Source organism: Bubalus bubalis, chromosome 2, assembly GCF_019923935.1.
Source record: "Bubalus bubalis isolate 160015118507 breed Murrah chromosome 2, NDDB_SH_1, whole genome shotgun sequence".
Taxonomy (NCBI): domain Eukaryota; kingdom Metazoa; phylum Chordata; class Mammalia; order Artiodactyla; family Bovidae; genus Bubalus; species Bubalus bubalis.
In genome coordinates this window covers 21787367-21796078 of record NC_059158.1, presented here as the reverse complement: position 1 = coordinate 21796078, position 8712 = coordinate 21787367, and the positions used below count along the sequence as shown (strand labels likewise).

The 8712-nt window shown below is 45.1% G+C and overlaps 1 pseudogene; it reads right to left on the bottom strand.

The window, feature by feature from the left end:
• Positions 1 to 794: 794 nt before the first annotated feature.
• LOC102415419 lies at positions 795 to 8180 on the bottom strand (annotated as a pseudogene).
• Between the last annotated feature and the right edge of the window lie 532 nt (positions 8181 to 8712).

The window sequence follows — 8712 nt, the reverse complement described above, 5'->3', positions numbered from 1 at the left end:
GCATCAGCTGCAAACTTGTTATGAAGGTAGATTCTCAGGCTCTACTGCAAACTGTCTAGATTTAATGAGAGGTCTAGGTGAGCACCAGCATCTCCAGCTTGGTCACCTCACCATTTCCTACAGTTTCCATTAGTGAACACTCACCCTTCACCTCCTGATTATGTATAGCAGCCAGACTGAAGCTTCTAAAGAGTAGTCACTATGGATTGTGTTCTGTGAAAAGCATCGTATGAATCCACATCTTACTCAGACAACATCAACACCCTTGTAATATCATCTAGGTCTATATGATCTGGTGAAACATGGGATCTAATCTCAATTCCTCATTCCTCCAGCCGCACTTGCCTGCTGGCTCTTTCTTGAACATAGACACTCTCCTGCCCACGTGCACTTGTACAGGAGATTCCCCTGCCCAGAGAGAACTTCCTCTGACATCTGTGTGGACATTCCTTCATGTCCTTCACATCTTTATTCAATGGTCACCTTCTCAATAAGGCCCACACTAACCACATGGTTAAAAGAGCCACCTTCCTTGTCCCTACACACATATGCTTCCTCAAAACACTCAGTAACCTCTAAGGCAAACATTCCCTCACTTACAAGGCTCACTCTGCCCCTTCTCACCAGAACACACTTCACAAGGCCAACAAGGTGTGTCTGTTGTTAGTTCACTGAGGTTTTCTAGATGCAAAAATAGTGTGTCATTTCTCTGGCACACAACAAGTATCAGTTGAATGAATGATCAGTGTGGAGCGCCTCCTTATTCTAGAGACTGTGTCTTTATTACTGTGACCTCAGGCCATGTGCTCCCTCTTGGCCGCTACAGCACAACGTCCATTCACATTGATGTCAGTGCTGCCTGTATTTTCCCCACAAGGGCTGATCTCCCATCCCTCCCACAAAGATCAGTCTGCACTCTACACATAATGATATTTTCTCTTCAGAAAAGATGATGTCAGGTTTATAGGTCCTATATTCCAACCTACTGTGAATCTATCAGATGCTGCTTTATAAATCCCCATGAGCTTTGATTGAAGCCAGCACTAGGATTACTAGATCTAAGGGCAGAGAGAGGGACCAAGCTGCAGAGAAGGTAGAAATCCAGCAAGAATTAAGACAAGATGTGAAACAACTGGGTCTGTCCTCTATGCTAATCCCCAAATCTGGTTCCTTATAAAGGATGCAGAAAGAATGGAAAGAGGAATCCAGAAAAAAGTCTTAGATCTGGGAGAGATGAGAATTTCTCTCTTGATACCACTGAGATCCTATGTGCAGGGACCCCTTTGTCTTGTGAAGATAATCATTAGTGAAAATGACTCCTGCTGCTGTCAGAGATGAGGACACCCAGGGCAGAATGAGACCAGAACTCTACACATGAAAAAGAACAGTCATTATTCAAAAATAAACTAAATAAGCAAAATATAAACACATAAACAAAGAAAGGCATGCAGGCAGGACCTAGCATGAGCTAGGCTGACCTGGTTATGGGACGTCTTCATTGCCTATGGTCCTAGAGACAGGACTAGGCCCAGGTGAGTTCTGAGTTCACAAGAATACAGGGCCTGGTGGGACAGGGAGCCACTGAAAGGACAAAGACAAAGCAGCTGAGAAGATGACCCAAGCAAGACTGACCACATCAAAGCCACGATATACTGACCACTGACTGGGCACAGGCCCGGACCATGCTCAGCTCCTCACAGCCTCCTCCTGTCCCACTTGCAACAGACTGAGCACAGCAAGCATAACAATTCTGGAAGGTTCTCAGTGCTTCCATGTACTTCCTCTCTCAAACTTTAGAATCCTCTCCCTTGCTATCCCTACAAACCTTCACAGCACCAGTTAGAAAAAACATTCATATAAATAGATTTTATTTTCAAAGGAAATATGACATAATTACTCAGTGCACACGAAGTGAAGACAGCGATGGAGAGGGTCCAGCTCTGTCTCTGCTGGAACAGGACAGTGGATCAGAGAGGAGAATACAGGTCAGGGTGGGGAGGGGGTGTAGTGGGCAGGTGTGACCAGTTTCCCCACCGCCTCACATTATGCTAATAGGAGCACAGATGCATTCAGATGCAGCTGCAGAAAGAGGGGTCTGGGGATCTGACATCACAAAGTGGGACCGAGCATCACTCAGTCCCCACAAGGCAGCTGTCTCACACTGTGAGAGAAAAGAATCAGGAAGCAGTTCAGTCAGTCATGTAAGGGCTGACATTCTCCACAGCCCCCCACACGCTCACATGTCCCACTCAGAGACCCCCGCCACCCAGTGTGTCCTCTCTGCCCCAACCCCTCTCCCAATCTAGATGCCCCAGGGTCTCACCTTTAGGAACCGTGAGAGACACATCAGAGCCCTGGGCACTGTCACTGCCTGGGGGAGAACAAGACCAGGAAGTGGTCAGAACTGACAGGAGAGAAACTGGAGGAGGAATTTTGAGGAGGGTCAGTCCCCCATGGCCTCCTGTCTGCACCCTCACAAGGGTCTCAGGAATCACATCCCTTCTGTACTTACTTGCAGCCTGAGTGTAGCTCCCTGCTTTTTCACCTGCAAGAAGAAAATATCACATGAGAGGCCATAGAGAAGACTGAGTCATGAGGTCCTAGAGGAACCCCCTAGTCCTGGACCCCACAGAACTTTTTGGAACTGTGACCAAAATCCAGGACGAAAGCAGGAGAATGAAGAAAGGTGCTGTTGGGGTGACCGGACCAACTACCCTTCTGGAGGTCTGTCCTCAGCAGGGACCCTTCCCTTTGATCTTCATGTGCTGAGAGACAGGCCCCGAACTGGAATTATAAGGTGAAAAATCTGCCTTTCATTTTCACATGTACTTTACAAAAGGGTCATTGTTAGCATGGAGCTCAGACTCCACATGTGTGTGTGGAGGGTACTTTCCAATAACCAGGCAGGTAAACTTTTACCTGGGTTTGAAACTCCCAGTGAGACAAGAAAACTTAGATACCTCCATCCCTTCCCTACCTGAGCGCCTCTTCCTCCAGATTCCAGCTCCAGTCACCACAGCCACCACGAGGAGAATCAGGCTAACAATGATGCCTATGTTGGGGATGGCGGGCTGAGGAGGTTCTGTAGAGGGAAGAGAAGGGGCCCAGACCTCATGTTTGAGTCCAGACCTTGCTGAAGGGGTCCAGAAAGGCTTCAGCTTTATCTGAGAAGAAGCTCCACCCCAGCCTCCTCCCTACCCCAGGGTGAGGGTCTCCTGAAGCCCCTTGTGCTGCACTTTGCACCTGTATCTCTGCTCCTCTCCAGAAGGGCCTACCAAAGCTGCCCATTTCTGGATGTTTCCATTCCCTGAAGGCCTGGTCTCCACAAGCTCCATGTCCTGGGTCTGGTCCTCCACGTCATGCTGCCAGGTCAGTGAGATATCAGGGTAGAGGCCCAGGGCCCAGCATCTCAGGGGGACCTCATGGTCAGAGATGGGGTGCTGGGCCACACGTGTCTTTGGAGGATCTAGGGTGAACTTCCAGATGTTCAAGCTGGTTTTAGAAAAGGCAGAGGAACCAGAGATCAAATTGCCAACATCTGCTGGATCATGGAAAAAGCAAGAGAGTTCCAGAAAAACATCTATTTCTGCTTTATTGACTATGCCAAAGCCTTTGACTGTGTGGATCACAATAAACTGTGGACAATTCTGAAAGAGATGGGAACACCAGACCACCTGACCAGCCTCTCGAGAAACCTATATGCAGGTAGGGAAGCAACAGTTAGAACTGGACATGGAACAACAGACTGGTTCCAAATTGGAAAAGGAGTATATCAAGGCTGTATATTGTCACCCTGCTTATTTAACTTATATGCAGAGTACATCATGAGAAACGCTGGGCTGGAAGAAACACAAGCTGGAATCAAGATTGCTGGGAGAAATATCAATAACCTCAGATATGCAGATGACACCACCCTTATGGCAGAAAGTGAAGAGGAACTAAAAAGCCTCTTGATGAAAGTGAAAGAGGAGAGTGAAAAAGTTGGCTTAAAGCTCAACATTCAGAAAACAAAGATCATGGCGTCTGGTCCCATCACTTCATGGCAAATTGATGGGGAAACAGTGGAAACAGTGTCAGACTTTATTTTTGGGGGCTCCAAAACCACTGCAGATGGTGATTGCAGCCATGAAATTAAAAGATGCTTACTCCTTGGAAGGAAAGTTATGACCAACCTAGATAGCATATTCAAAAGTTGGACCTTTGCCAACAAAGGTCCATCTAGTCAAGGCTATGGTTTTTCCTGTGGTCATGTATGGATGTGAGAGTTGGACTCTGAAGAAAGCTGAGCACCGAAGAATTGATGCTTTTGAACTGTAGTGTTGGAGAAGACTCTTGAGAGTCCCTTGGATTGCAAGGAGATCCAACCAGTCCACTCTAAAGGAGATCAGCCCTGGGTGTTCTTTGGAAGGAATGATGCTAAAGGTGAAACTCCAATACTTTGGCCACCTCATGTGAAGAGATGACTCATTGGAAAAGACTCTGATGCTGCGAGGGATTGGGGGCAGGAGGAAAAGGGGATGACAGAAGATGAGATGGCTGGATGGCATCACCGACTTGATGGATGTGAATTTGAGTGAACTCTGGGAGATGGTGATGGACAGGGAGGCCTGGCATGCTGCGATTCATGGGGTCACAAAGAGTCGGACACGACTGAACAACTGAACTGAACTGAACTGAACTGATGGAGGATGAATCAGAAAATTCCCATTTAGTGTTACCTCCATGGGTCCCTGAAGCAGCATCCTGTGACCATCCTGAGAATAAATAGGACAGTGGGTTTGAAAAGAAGCAGCACAAACAACACACACCAGCCTGGACTCGGAGGTCTGGGCATGTTCCCGAGTTCTTGGAAAGTTCTGGAGTCAGGGTGAGAGCCAAGGTAGGGGGTACCATGTAAGGGAGTGAATACAGAGTAATGGTCCTGACTTGGATGGAGGCCGAATGACTCAGAAAAGCTAGAGTCAGGCCCCTAAACATGTTCTCAGGGTGAGAACTGGCATGAGAGACAGTCATGGTTCACAAGATGGCACCCAGGGTGAAGGGGCACCGCTGACTAGTTATCTCAGGGATGGTTTCCTGCTTCTTCCTCAGAGACTGGATTCCTTAATTGTCCTTCAGAGAAGTGGGGCCACTGGCGAGTCACTCTCTTGTACAGAATATGAAAACCTGGGTGGATTTCTCCCTCTTCTGACGAGAAGCCGGGGCCCTATTTCTACAAGCACCCATTTTCTTCTCCTCATTGGAACCAAGGTCCAGCCTGAGGGGAGATCAGGGAGGCCTCGTGCCCCTTGTACTTGTGCACAGCAGCGTGTCCTTCCTGTTCTCCAGGTGTCTGTGGAGCCACTCTATGCAGTCGCCCTCCAGGTAGTTCCTACTGTTCCCCGCAGCACGGCCCTGCTCAAGCTTGAGCTTGGAGGTCTGAGCCACCCTGTCCACTGCGGTCCAGGAGCACAGGTCCTCGTTCAGAGCAAGGTAATCATTGCTGTCATAAGCAATATACCAGAACCTGAGGCAATAACTTTTTTTTTTCTTTTAAAGACTTTATTTTATTTATTTATTTATTTTTATTTTTTTCCTTTTCTTAAAATTTTATTTTATTTTTAAACTTTACAGTATTGTATTAGTTTTGCCAAATATCGAAATGAATCCGCCACGGGTATATCTGTGTTCCCCATCCTGAACCCTCCTCCCTCCTCCCTCCCCATACCCTCCCTTTGGGTCGTCCCAGTGCACCAGCCCCAAGCATCCAGTATCATGCATCCAACCTGGACTGGCGACTCGTTTCATACATGATATGCAATTATACCTCTTTCAGGAGAAGACTGGGTGATGGGTGTTTCTGTCTGTTCCCTCCACATTGAACCCTGGGTGCGTGGGTGCAGGTAGCCAGTTACAGTCTGTTTCTTTTTGGCTACTGTCCTGTTGGACCCAGGAACACAAGCCACTGAACCAGGTGATCAAGGAGTGTGCCCTTTGGCAGCAACCACAACACCTGGTCAGCCATACGTGTGCACAAACTTTTCACAGAGACACCAGTGACCTGGGGTGGGACAGAGGGAGAGCATGATGATGGCACCTGTTGGCTTCTCAGGTGTTTGGTGAAGATTACAGTTAGCCCCTAGATATGTGTTAAAAGTCTTAGCTTTTAATATAAGGAAATAGGCTTCTTTCAGGGACAAGCTGGAGGTTTCAGTCTGTGTCTGTATGCTGTGCCCTGGAGAGATAGCCACAGTGAGTCTGGGTGAACCTGTTTCTTAGTTCATTAGAGCCTCATGGATTTCATGGATACAAACTGCATTGACTTTCAGAGGTTTGTTTTGGAGGCCTACATCTCCAACTCTCATATCCATACATGACCACTGGAGAAACCACAACCTTGACTAGAAGAACCTTTGTTGACAAAGTAATGTCTCTGCTTTTTAATATGTTGTCTACATTGGTCATAACTTTCCTTCCAAGGAGTAAGTGTCTTTTAATTTCATGGCTGCAATCACCATCTGCAGTGATTTTGGAGTCCAGAAAAATAAAGTCAGCCACTGTTTCCACTGTTTCCCCATCTATTTGCCATGAAGTGATGGGACCAGATGCCCATCTTAGTTTTCTGAATGTTGAGCTTTAAGCCAACTTTTTCACTCTACTCTTTCACTTTCATTAAGAAACTCTTTAGTTCTTCTTCACTTTCTGCCATAAGGGTGGGGTCATCTGCATATCTTAGGTTATTGATATTCCTCCCGGCAATCTTGATTCCAGCTTGTGCTTCTTCCAGTCCAGTGTTTCTTATGATGTACTCTGCATATAAGTTAAATAAGCTGGGTGACAATATACAGCCTTGATGTACTCCTTTTCCTCTTTGGAACCAGTCTGTTGTTCCATGTCCAGTTCTAACTGTTGCTTCCTGACCTGCATACAGGTTTCTCAAGAGGTTGACCTTTAATATATTTACCTTAAAGATTAGGTAGACACTGCCTAACTGGTTAAAAGACACTCCTTGGAAGGAAAGTTATGACCAGCCTAGACAGCATATCAAAAGCAGAGACATTACTTTGTCAACAAAGGTCCATCTAGTTGAGGCTATTGTTTTTCCAGTAGTTATGTATGGATGTGGGAGTTGGACTATAACGATAGCTGAGCTCAGAAGAATTGATGCTTTTGAACTGTGGTGTTGGAGAAGACTCTTGAGAGTCCCTTGGACTTCAAAGAGATCCAACCAGTCCATCCTAAAGGAGATCTACCCTGGGTGTTCATTGGAAGGGCTGATATTGAAGTTCCAATATTTTGGCCACCTGATGCTAACAGCTGACTCATTTTAAAAGACCCTGATGTTGGGGAAGATTGAGGCAGGAGAAGAGGGGGACAACAGAGGATGATGAGATGGCTGAATGGTATCGTCAACTCAATGGACATGAGTTTGGGTAAGATCCACGAGTTGGTGATAGACAGGGAGGCCTGGGGTGCTGTGGTTCATGGGGTAGCAAGAAGTCGGACACGGCTGAGCAACTCAACTGAACTGAACTGAATTGGTAACTCTGTGATCCCTAAAAGTTGTTTATGAATATTAGATAAAAATTAATTTGCATCTAAAATTAAGTAACTGATGAATTCTTATTTATATACGGAGAATTTTTTTTTTGCAATTGTATAAAAAAGTGTCAAATGTTTAGTAAAATATCTAAGCCATTAAAAAAGGAGAGCTAAGATAACTGGAAAGTTTAGGGAATTATCTGAGCTTTGTCATTTATGAGAAGTTATAAAAGAGGCAGATTAAGTTTCCTCTTACATTCTCCTTGATATTCATTTTCCCTGAGGATTGCCATCTCTGGGCAGCTAGGCAACATCAGCTAATTAATGGTACAGGACAAACATTCCCCAGAGACTTCAGCCAGGTAAACCATTTCCACCAGACCAGTTTTGCTGCAGTTTCATACCAATCTCATGCTTTCATAATGAGCTCTCCATCATAGAGCCAAACATTATATTCAGAAGTAATCCTGAGAGTTTGAAATTGCCTTCCTATGTCATCCTACCAGCTAGGCACAATGCTGATCTTCAGTATTGTGTGAAGGTATTTGAAGTTATGAAGAGAAAGCATCTTCTTGCTTAAGGAAAACTTAAGGATATTCCAGTGCTGATAGAGTCAGTTTATGCACTCACTGCATGCAACCTGCATCCTTAGTCTGCATACCCACTTTCCAATGCCCAGTACTGTATTAAAGGTAGGAACTGGAAATGAGGTAGGGAACCAGCTTAGGACACTCACATAAGGTGAATAACACTGAGAGGACTGGAACTCGATCTCTGTGGCACTTTAAGAATTGGTAAGTTAGCTTGTTTTCAGTTGCAAGTGTTCTTTAAAGGTTACATTGAGTAATGTACATGTCAGTTGGTAAAAGAAAAGAAATTCCTATAGAAATTCATCAACTTTAAGAACTTAACTGTTCCTTATGGAAGCCAACATTTTGTTCTTAGACATTTCATCCTATTGTAGTGTATTCATTATGTCTCAGTATGGATATATGGAGCAATTTAAATTCAGGATATTTGGCTGTCATAAAATATGTCCTTCAGTAATTGAATAATAGCATATATGTGAATGTGAACATATTAGACTATACACTTTGATTTTTTCCTCAGGTCCTATTTTCTCTGAAATTACAGAATGTTTCTTAAAGTGTATCGTCAATATCTGTAGTTTTTAAATGTTCATTTTCTCAA